The sequence below is a fragment of the Pyrus communis genome, chromosome 12 (genome assembly GCF_963583255.1).
Source record: "Pyrus communis chromosome 12, drPyrComm1.1, whole genome shotgun sequence".
NCBI classification, from domain to species: Eukaryota; Viridiplantae; Streptophyta; class Magnoliopsida; order Rosales; family Rosaceae; genus Pyrus; species Pyrus communis.
In genome coordinates, this window is record NC_084814.1 from 17,543,244 (window position 1) to 17,553,625 (window position 10,382).

A 10,382-nucleotide genomic window follows, 5' to 3' on the forward strand; every position below is an offset into this window, starting at 1 on the left:
AAAGCATGGGAGACACACGGAATGCATCCGTACACCCACATGCTTACCGGCTTGTGAAAAAAACTTAGGATTCCCGTCCCATGTCTGCACATGTAACCTCGAGCCTAGAGCCAAACGACTCTTTCTTTACTCCCTCATCGTTTCTGATGAAGCGTATGAATATATCAAACCCAAATCGAGTGGCAGGCATGCATTCTCAAAACCCTCAGCCTCGCAACCATGTTCTCTAACCTCGAGCCCAGAGCTCACCATTTCAAAACTTCTCCTTTCTCTCATTTCTAATTATATTAAGAAATCCTAAGCCTTTTTGCTCTAGAGAAACGGAGAGGTCTCACATTTCTCTCAGCCCTCTTTTCTTTAAAATGGTTCTCATTTCTCTATACTGGAAAACATTAGCTGCTCCTCCAACCTCATTGCAACATCAATGTCTCGGTAACACAACCCGAAATCGCAAAGATAAAACTCTTTCCTTGCTGCCATTGCGTGCTAGAGAGCTTATTTTCATGGGAAAAGTAAAGAACTAACACATGCAACTATTTTCTCTGCGAGGACTCTTGGATCCACAACAAAAGTAAGGCACCAACACCCAATCTTCATAGATCCATAGCTAATACTCCAAAACTCATCCATCAGCAGGTAGAAACTTAGTCTCCCCTACACTTTGGTTTTGATTCTAGATTTTAAGTAACATTTTTCTGTGATGTGACTGACCAAAGGGCGAAAAAATATAACATCCATCCGTATTCTTATTTATGCACAGAGCAGAGTTCGAAGGCTTGGATGACGGCATAACAACGGAAGAAAGGATAAGGACCCCAGTTTGACGAAAAACAGCCAAGCCAGACACAAATAACACGGATCGAAAACCAAAGGTAACAATTCATACTCGCATGTGACTGTGCTATGCCTGCATGTTGAGGATCTGCTGGGTTGCAGGGGTGCCTGTGAGATCACCCCCAAACTTGATATAAATAATAACTGGACACTGTAGTTGCTGGACAAAAGAAATAACACTGAGATCTGTATGGGGACCATGTATGCGGACCATTTGGAACTTAGAACACTGCTTCTCCCTATAATATTACTGAATGACAACCTGGATCACCCCTGAACATATGTACGAACTTTTTGGATTTGACTCGTTCGGAGGACGGATAAAGAACTCACCCCCAAACTTAAATAATGGCATACCCGGCATCTTCGAAACTAAATGGCGTAGATCTGCATAGAAATAATGATAGCTCCTCAGTACGTATCAACTTGATGTTTTTTTTTTTTTTTGTTGCATGAACACTGGAGATCCCCAAAAGCAGCTCAATGGCGGCTAAGGCGTGCATGGAAGAATGGCCGTGTAGCAAAATAGAGGTATAATGTTCTATCCTTTTGTGGCTGGATCTGTGATTCTGCAAGAGCTTTGTAATTTCTGCATTATATGTCGGCATGGTCTAGGAATGTGGTTGATGGTAATGTAGACTTGCCATTGGGTGCGTGATTCCAGCCTAAAATAAGTTCTCTATGTATACATGCTTGTTTGCTTTGTTTGTTGTCTGTAAAAACCCACGTTATGAAATCAGAGATAGATTATAGAAAATACTAACTGTAAACTAAAAATTAAACAAGTAAAATGAGAATTTTTATTATTATTATGATTATTATTATTATTATATATATATATATATATTTTTTGAACTTTTTTTTTTTTAGATGATTGTCGACACTAAATGATAGCCTAGGAATTTAAATGCAGCTAGACGGAAAATAATGAAATAAAAAAAAAAGAAAGTAATGAAAAAGTTAGAAAATTGGGTTGCCTCCCAATAAGCGCTTTATTTAACGTCTGTAGCTAGATCGAACAGAAGCCTGGTGATTAACTTGCTGGATTCTTCAGAGTCATAGACTCGGCTGCACTGTCAAAGGGTGACTCTAAGTATGGTTTCAGCCTGTGACCATTCACCTTGAATGTGTTGCCATTAATCTCGCTTATAATATCAACTGCTCCATGAGGATAAACCTTAGTAACCAAGTAGGGTCCATTACATCGAGATTTCAATTTCCCTGGAAATAACTTTAATCTAGAACTAAATAACAACACTTTCTGCCCTGGCTGGAAATCTGTCCTGAGAATGTGTTTATCATGGAAGGCCTTTGTTTTGTCTTTGTATATGCGTGCATTTTCATAAGCCTCCTGGCGAATTTCATCAAGCTCATTGAGCTGCAGCTTACGTTTTTCCCCTGCCGAATCGTAAGCAAAGTTTAACTCCTTGATAGCCCAAAACGCTTTATGCTCTAGCTCCATAGGTAAATGACAAGCCTTGCCATACACAAGCCGAAACGGGGACATCCCAATGGGTGTTTTAAATGCTGTTCTGTATGCCCACAATGCATCATTTAATTTCAAACTCCAGTCTTTACGAGTGGAGCCAACTGTTTTCTCCAAAATACGTTTTATGTCCCTGTTTGAACCCTCAACCTGCCCTGATGTTTGTGGATGGTAAGGAGTGGCAACACGATGAGTTATTCCATATTTTGCAAGTAATGCAGCAAACTGTTTATTAATGAAATGCTTACCCCCATCACTAAGTATAACTCGCGGGATGCCAAACCGTGGAAATATGACTCCTTGGAGGAATTTCAGAACCACTGATCCTTGATTAGTTGGTGCTGCAATTGCCTCGACCCACTTAGAAACATACTCAACCCCTACCAAAATATACTGATTGCCATGTGAAGATGGGAATGGTCCCATAAAATCAATACCCCAAACATCGAATAATTCAACAACCAAAATACCATGTTGTGGCATCTCATTCCGTTTGGACTGATTTCCCACTCTCTGACAACGATCACAAGATTTACACCAATTATGAGCATCCTTGAAAAGAGAAGGCCAAAACAACCCACTTTGTAGAATTTTAGCCGCTGTCCTTGTAGGCCCAAAATGGCCACCACAAGCATAATGATGTGCAAACTTTAAAACACTGTCTTGTTCCTCTTCTGGAATACATCTGCGAATAATCTGATCTGGACAGTATTTGTACAGATACGGCTCATCCCAAAAATAAAATTTTGCATCTGCCAAAAATTTCTTTTTCTGCTGATAACTTAAATCTGGATGAATAACTCCCCTGGCCAAATAATTAACCAAATCTGCAAACCATGGTGTTTTGTGCTGGACAGCCAACAATTGTTCATCAGGAAAATTTTCATTGAGAGGCAATGTGTCTTCTTCTGCAGTAGCAGAATTTATTAATCTTGATAAATGGTCAGCCACCACATTTTCACTGCCCTTTTTGTCTCTAATTTCCAAATCAAACTCTTGAAGTAAAAGAATCCACCGAATAAGTCGAGGTTTAGCATCCTTTTTAGATAATAAATACTTCAAAGTAGCATGATCTGTGTAGACAATTACTTTAGCCCCAATTAAATAAGAACGAAATTTCTCTAATGCAAAAACAACTGCCAACAATTCTTTCTCAGTGGTCGCATAGTTCAGCTGTGCATCATTGAAAGTTCTGCTAGCATAATAAATGACTTGAGGAATCTTGTCTTTTCGCTGTCCAAGAACTGCCCCAACTGCATAATCTGATGCATCACCCATTAGTTCAAAAGGTAAGTTCCAGTCCGGAGCTGCAATAATCGGTGCTGAAGTTAAGAGTGTTTTCAACTTGTTGAAAGCCTCCAAGCATGCATTATCAAAAACAAACTGTGCATTCTTAGCCAATAAGTTACACAAAGGTCGGCTAATCTTGGAGAAATCCTTGATAAACCGTCTGTAAAACCCAGCATGTCCAAGAAACGAACGAATGCTCTTCACAGTAGTAGGAGAGGGCAACTTAGCAATAACATCAATCTTAGCTTTATCAACCTCAATACCCTTGCTAGATACTAAGTGCCCTAAAACAATTCCTTGTTTAACCATAAAATGACACTTCTCCCAATTCAATACGAGATTAGTTTCTTTGCAACGCTTAAGAACCAAAGATAAATTTTGTAAACAATGATCAAACGAATCACCAAAAACAGAAAAATCATCCATAAATACTTCAACAACTCGTTCAAGCAAACCTGAGAATATGCTCATCATGCATCGTTGGAATGTGGCAGGTGCATTGCATAATCCGAAAGGCATTCTTCTGTAAGCAAATGTACCAAAAGGGCAGGTGAATGTAGTCTTTTCCTGATCCTCTGGTGCAACTGGAATTTGATTGTAGCCTGAATACCCATCTAGAAAACAATAGAAAGCCCGACCAGCCAATCTTTCCAACATTTGATCAGTAAAGGGTAGCAGAAAGTGATCATTTCTAGTACCTGTATTGATCTTCCTGTAATCAACGCACATTCGCCACCCAGTAGTTAAACGTGTAGGCACAAGCTCGTTATTGTCATTTGTCACAACTGTAATTCCAGTGCGTTTAGGTACCACTTGAGTAGGACTTACCCATTTACTATCTGAAATTGGATAAATCATTCCAGCATCTAAAAGCTTCATAACCTCATTTCGAACAACTTCCTTCATGATCGGATTCAATCGGCGTTGAGCATCAATGGTGGGTTTGACACCCTCCTCCATCAAAATTCTGTGCATACAGAGTGTTGGGCTGATCCCCTTAATATCTGCAATTGTCCACCCAATGGCATCTTGAAAATTTCTCAAAATACGCAGCAATTTGTCTTCCTCAATTGGAGATAAATCTGCAGAAACAATAACTGGCAGTGAAGAATTAGCACCCAAATAAGCATATTTTAAGTGTGCTGGTAATGGCTTCAATTCCAGCTTAGGTGGCTGTATTTTTGAAGGCTGTAATGGCGTTTTTGGTTCTCCCAAACTCTCAAAAACGTGCCTCCACTTTGGCTGGTGTAAAGGGACACTTTCTAAAGCTGTAACATACTCAAAAGCTTCTTCATCTTCAGTTTTGGCGTCTTCAAAACCATGTAAAACTTTTAACAGTGGATCTGCTGTCAAACTGGGCATAATATCTGCATGCATGATGCCTTCTAACACGTCAACTCTCATACAGTCTTGCATATCACTAGGCCTCTTAGTTGCTTCAAATAAATTAAACACAACAGATTGTTCTTGTACTCTATGCGTCAATGTGCCAGCTTCCACATCTATCAAAGTTCTAGCAGTTGCCATGAATGGCCGCCCCAGAATAATTGGTGTTTGCATATCTTCATCCATATCCAAAACCACAAAATCTGCTGGAAGGTAGAGATTATCCACTTTAATAATAAGATCTTCAATAATACCCCTAGGATAAGCAACCGAACAATCTGCTAACTGTAAAATAACAGATGTTGGTTTGATTTCTCTTTGTCCCAGTCGCTGAAAAACAGAGAAAGACATTAAATTAATACTAGCACCCAAATCAATTAAAGCACGTTTAAACTCAGAATTTCCAATTGTGCATGAAATAGTAAAACTCCCTGGATCTTTTTTCTTTGGTGGTAGCTTTTGTAATAGAACTGCACTGCACTGCTCTGTGAGAATCACTTTTTCGAAGTCCACAAGCTTCTTTTTATTTGTGCACACATTTTTCAAAAACTTGGCATATGAGGGAATGTTCTTGATTGCATCAATTAATGGTAGATTAATCTGAACTTTAGCCAATGTCTTCATGAAATCTGTTAATTGTTGATCTTTTGCATGTGGCTTCAATCTTTCGGGATATGGCATAGGTGGAACATAAACACGTTTTGACTTTTCTGCATTTTCTGCAGTAGGCACTGCAGTATTTTTGGATATGTCCAGTGGTTGGGCAGATTCTGCAGAACTTTCAGAACCTGTTTGTGGCTGCACAGGTGCTACCCGTGAAGCTCCAGCACTGTTTTCTTTATTTTCTGCATCACGGTTGTCATAACTTTTACCACAACGCAATATTCTAACAGCATTACAATCTGCATTTCCACGTGGATTTGGGATAGTTTGGCTGGGAAATTTTCCTGGTTCTCTGCCCGAAAACTGGAGTGAAAGCTGCCCCATTTGCTGCTGTAGATCTTTCATTGTTGCTTGTATGTTCTGAATGTTTTGGTTGGTTTTTTGAATTTCTTGTTTTGTTGCATCAAAACTTGCCTTAGTATGATCTGCCAATTTTTCAATTGCGACTTCCCAAGAAGGTTTAGCTTGAGCATCAGGTTGCTGTATTTGTTGTTGAAACTGTGGTTTAACCTGTTGATCTCTATTCCACTTGAAATTTGGGTGATCTCTCCACCCGGGGTTGTAAAAATTTGAGTACGGATCATTTCTAGGCCTTTGATAATTATTGAATGCGTCAATCTGCTCTGTAACATGCTCCGGGTATGCGTCCCTATGTGGGCAACCCATAAAATCATGTGTTGTAATGCCACAAATGGTACAGGCGGCTGCAGTAGGCTGCTGGACAGCAACCTGCTGCATAGGTGCTGCCATTCTTTGTAAAAGCATGTCAAATTTTGCATCAAAATTTTCTAACTTCTTCTCTATCTTTTCTATTTGTGCAGATACATGAGGTGAACCACTAGTCATCTCAAAAACACCCCTGGTCTGAGGTATATCAATTGCCCATTGTTGAGATTCTGTCGCCATGTTCTCAAACAATTGATACGCTTGCAGTGCATTTTTGTCTGAATACGTTCCTCCACAAGAAGCATTAACAAGAGTCTTTGTAGTCAAATTCAGCCCTCTGTAAAATAAATTCATTTGAGTGTCACCATTAATGCCTGAATGTGGACATTTCCTGAGTAGATCCTTGTAACGTTCCCATGCTTCATGAATTGCTTCATTAGGTTTCTGAGCAAATGTTAAAATTTGAGTACTCATATCAAGTGTTTTTGAAGCTGGGTAGTATTTGCTTAAAAATGCAGCACTAAGTTGGTTCCACGAAGTAATGCTTCCAGATGGAAGTGTGAGTAACCATCTCCTTGCACCATCCTTCAAAGTGTACGGAAAAAGTCTGAGTTTGATAGATTCTGCTGAAAATCCTCTCACCAAAATGTTTTTGCATCCCATTAGAAATTCAGTTAGATGCATGTTAGGATCATCTGTTGATAAACCATGAAATGAAGGTAGAATCTCCAACATATGATGTCGTATCTCAAACGTAGACCCATCTTCAACTTCAGGATAGGTAATGCAGCTTGGCACCTCTGTGGCATGAGCAGCCAGAGATTCCCTCAGCGGTTGTCCCGCTGTTGGTAGAACAAATGCCATAGCTTCCTCGCTGTCCAAAACCCCAGTAAACCGATTATGCAAAACTGTTCCCTGCAGTGAAGGTTCACACTGTAGATTCTGCTTTCTAAGTCTTTGTCTGGTAGTACGTTCAGGTTCTGGATCAAAATCTGCAATTTGCTGTTTGTGTGATCTGGTACAGACCATGCACAATCTGCAGATAATAAAAAAAAAAATGAAAATTAATTTTTTTTTAATTATATACGGGAATAATTAATTGAGAATATGATAGACAAAAATCTATTTAAAATCAATCCCCGGCAGCGGCGTCAATTTCTTGATAGGATTTTTACCACCTGCGTAAAAGGGTTAAAAACACCTAAAATACTTGCAAGAGAAACAAGGTTATTGTAGTATAATTGGCTCAAGTAAGGTCGTTCTCCACAAGGATTAATTTAAAGAGATCAAAGCAAAATCAATTCTCAACTAATTAATTAAAACAAAGTTTTTCTTTTGAAAGAGGTGATTTAATGACCTAAACTAAGAAAAACGAATTTAATTAAAAAGATTACTTAAAAACCACAACTTTAAAGAAAGATAAGGGGAACAATTTTTAGGATTCAAAGAGAGAAAGTACTAGGGTTCCGCCGTCACCCTAACAATCCTATGTAGCTTTTCTAAATTACTTACGAACCATACATGTATGTTTTGAAAGTTAGGTTTTCCTAGAGTATATCCTACTTGGAACCTCCAACATAGAACGTATATCTAACATGCAACCCGTCCGTGGTGTTCAGATCGAATGTGAACATGCAAGACTCATTAAGTTTTATGAAAACCTTTTTAAAAAACCATATAACCCTTAAAACGTGTCGTCCACCCTAAGAGGTTACACATATTAACCACAAGAAGCTTTAGTCAATTTTAGGGACAATCCTCCGCCAAAATTGCATCAAATAACTTTTCCAAATATCCTGATGGTCGCGAATCACTAAGACAAATAGATAGTTTAAAGCACAGTGATTAACATTCCAAAACCTGCATGCATAAATTCATAAGCAAAGTAAAAAGAGACTACATATTATTGCTAAGGATCATGGCCTCGCCCTAGCAAAAAGAATTAGTTACGCATATTCATACTAAAAATCATAGTCTTTATTGAAATAGAAAAAGAATGAAAACACCTTGTAGAATAAAATCTGAAAATCTCTAAACTTTGCCCAAAATCTTCTCTCCAAAAGTTGCATGCGTTCTCCCCTCTCTCTCTTTTTTTTTTTTCAACCCTAGGTCTGCCAAAAAGGCTTATTTATACTACCCTCATTAAACCCTAGGTAAAAAAATGGTCTTCGAATAAGACTAGGGAACTAAATAAATTAAAATAAAAAAAAGGAAACATAATTCTAAATTGAATTGGTAAATTCGCCCAAAATCTTGCACAGTCTCGTTTTGGACCCATATCAGCTCCAAAATGGGCCCAAAATAGCTGGATTTAAAGCTTCGACTATTCTGAACACTTCTCCAGTAGGCCACGAACCCATCTGAGGTCATCTTGGGCTCCAAAAATGCAGTTTAAACCCAGAAACGTCAATTTCCAGCATCGCGCACTGCTCCTTCATTTAATCTCCAGAAAATAACCGCTTGGTAGAAATTTCTGAGATTTTGACACGAACAAGCTCAGGAACACACGAATGTCCTCCAATTTGAATCACTCCAAAATTCGTCCGTTTGGTCATGTTTTGCTCCAGAGGAAGTCTAATGTCCTACGTTGAGAATATAAAGCAAAGTATCAACATTCTACCAAAATAATTACCAAATTATACTAAGAATAGGGTGAAATATATAATATAATATTGACTCATCACATAAGTCACAAAGAAAAGAACAATAGCAATGATCTTAGTTAGGCGAGTCATATTTGGGGCTTAATATTGATTAGTTAAGTTGATGTGTTGTGTTAATGCGATGAAAGTTTAATTTCAGATAAATGGGGTGTTTGTTTGTGTGGTTAAAATTTAATTATTGTCATGTAAATGTCATGAACCATATTGTGGGGGTTATTGTTAAGAGTTGAGACGAGAAATTTGTATAATACGCAGGAAAAAGGATTTCATGGTTGGGCTGTTGCCTGATCAAATGAAAGTATAAAATTTTTAAGCCAATTGTCTAGAGCATGTGCTCTACCTTTACACCTACAACTGAATTTCTCTCCTCGTAATTTAGATGAATTCAGTATTCTACATCGCTTATATCAAAAACAATAAATTTTCAATGTGAAATTTAGCGGCTACAAAGGCGGGCCGGCGGTGGTTGCCTCTCTGTTTTTATGCTTTGTTTTTGGTATGTTTGACCAAATTTGAATTCAAGCGTGATTATAGATTCTTTGTGCAGGTTGTATTGTGAATGTTGTGAATATTATTCTATGTATGTTCATAACATGATAAAGTTGATTGTACAACCGTGAAATGAAATTCATGCTTTTACATACGTTGAGTTTTCTTTGAATTAAAGTAATAAGACGCGTTTTCAAAAAGAATTATATGTTATAACAAGATTTTAAAGAAGGTTTTCAAAGAGAGGATTTTCTAAATGCATGCATTGGTTTTAGTCAAATCTTATCACATGGCATGGCATGTACATAGGTTGTAATTTTAGTTTTGTTGACCAATATTTCTTTCGTGGTATGATTGTTTGTTAGCCATTCACTAAGTTTTGCTCATTAAAGTTTCCCCTTTGTGTGTTTCAGGCAAGGGATGAGACTAGGCGATGGCGGTTGGTATTGAACAAGCTTTGTGGACCTAATTTCTTAGAGTTTACAAGAAAATAATGTTAGTGATGTTATCACCTTTCGATTTACACAGTACCTTTCTCCCTTACAGTTTGTATCAAAATTTTGTTACGGCACTTTCCTTCCTTCAAATAAAAGTTCAATGTTATATAATAGTTATGATTACTTTTTACCCTTGTTCTATCCATAGTTGAGTAACATCTCGGAACCCCATTTTTTTTTTCTCTTCCATTTTTCCTGGGGTGTTACACTTTCTTATAGGTATTCGTACCTACGTTCCATAAGGATACATTGAGATCACGACCATAAGCTGTATATTTAGTCTTTCGAAAACTACTATATTGATAAGGTATTGCAACGTTATGACGTCCATTACGGGCGAATAAGTCTTCTTGTAGTCAATTCCAGAGCATTGAGAAAAGTCTTATGCCACAAGGCGTGCTTTATATG

At 38.0% G+C, this 10,382-nt stretch overlaps 1 non-coding gene across 1 annotated transcript; it reads left to right on the forward strand.

The window, feature by feature from the left end:
• The first annotated feature begins 6,697 nt into the window (after nt 1-6,697).
• Nucleotides 6,698-6,802, forward strand: LOC137711778 (small nucleolar RNA R71). Its single transcript, XR_011065124.1, has one exon. It is a non-coding gene; the product is annotated as a small nucleolar RNA R71 (small nucleolar RNA).
• The last annotated feature ends 3,580 nt before the right edge of the window (nt 6,803-10,382 follow it).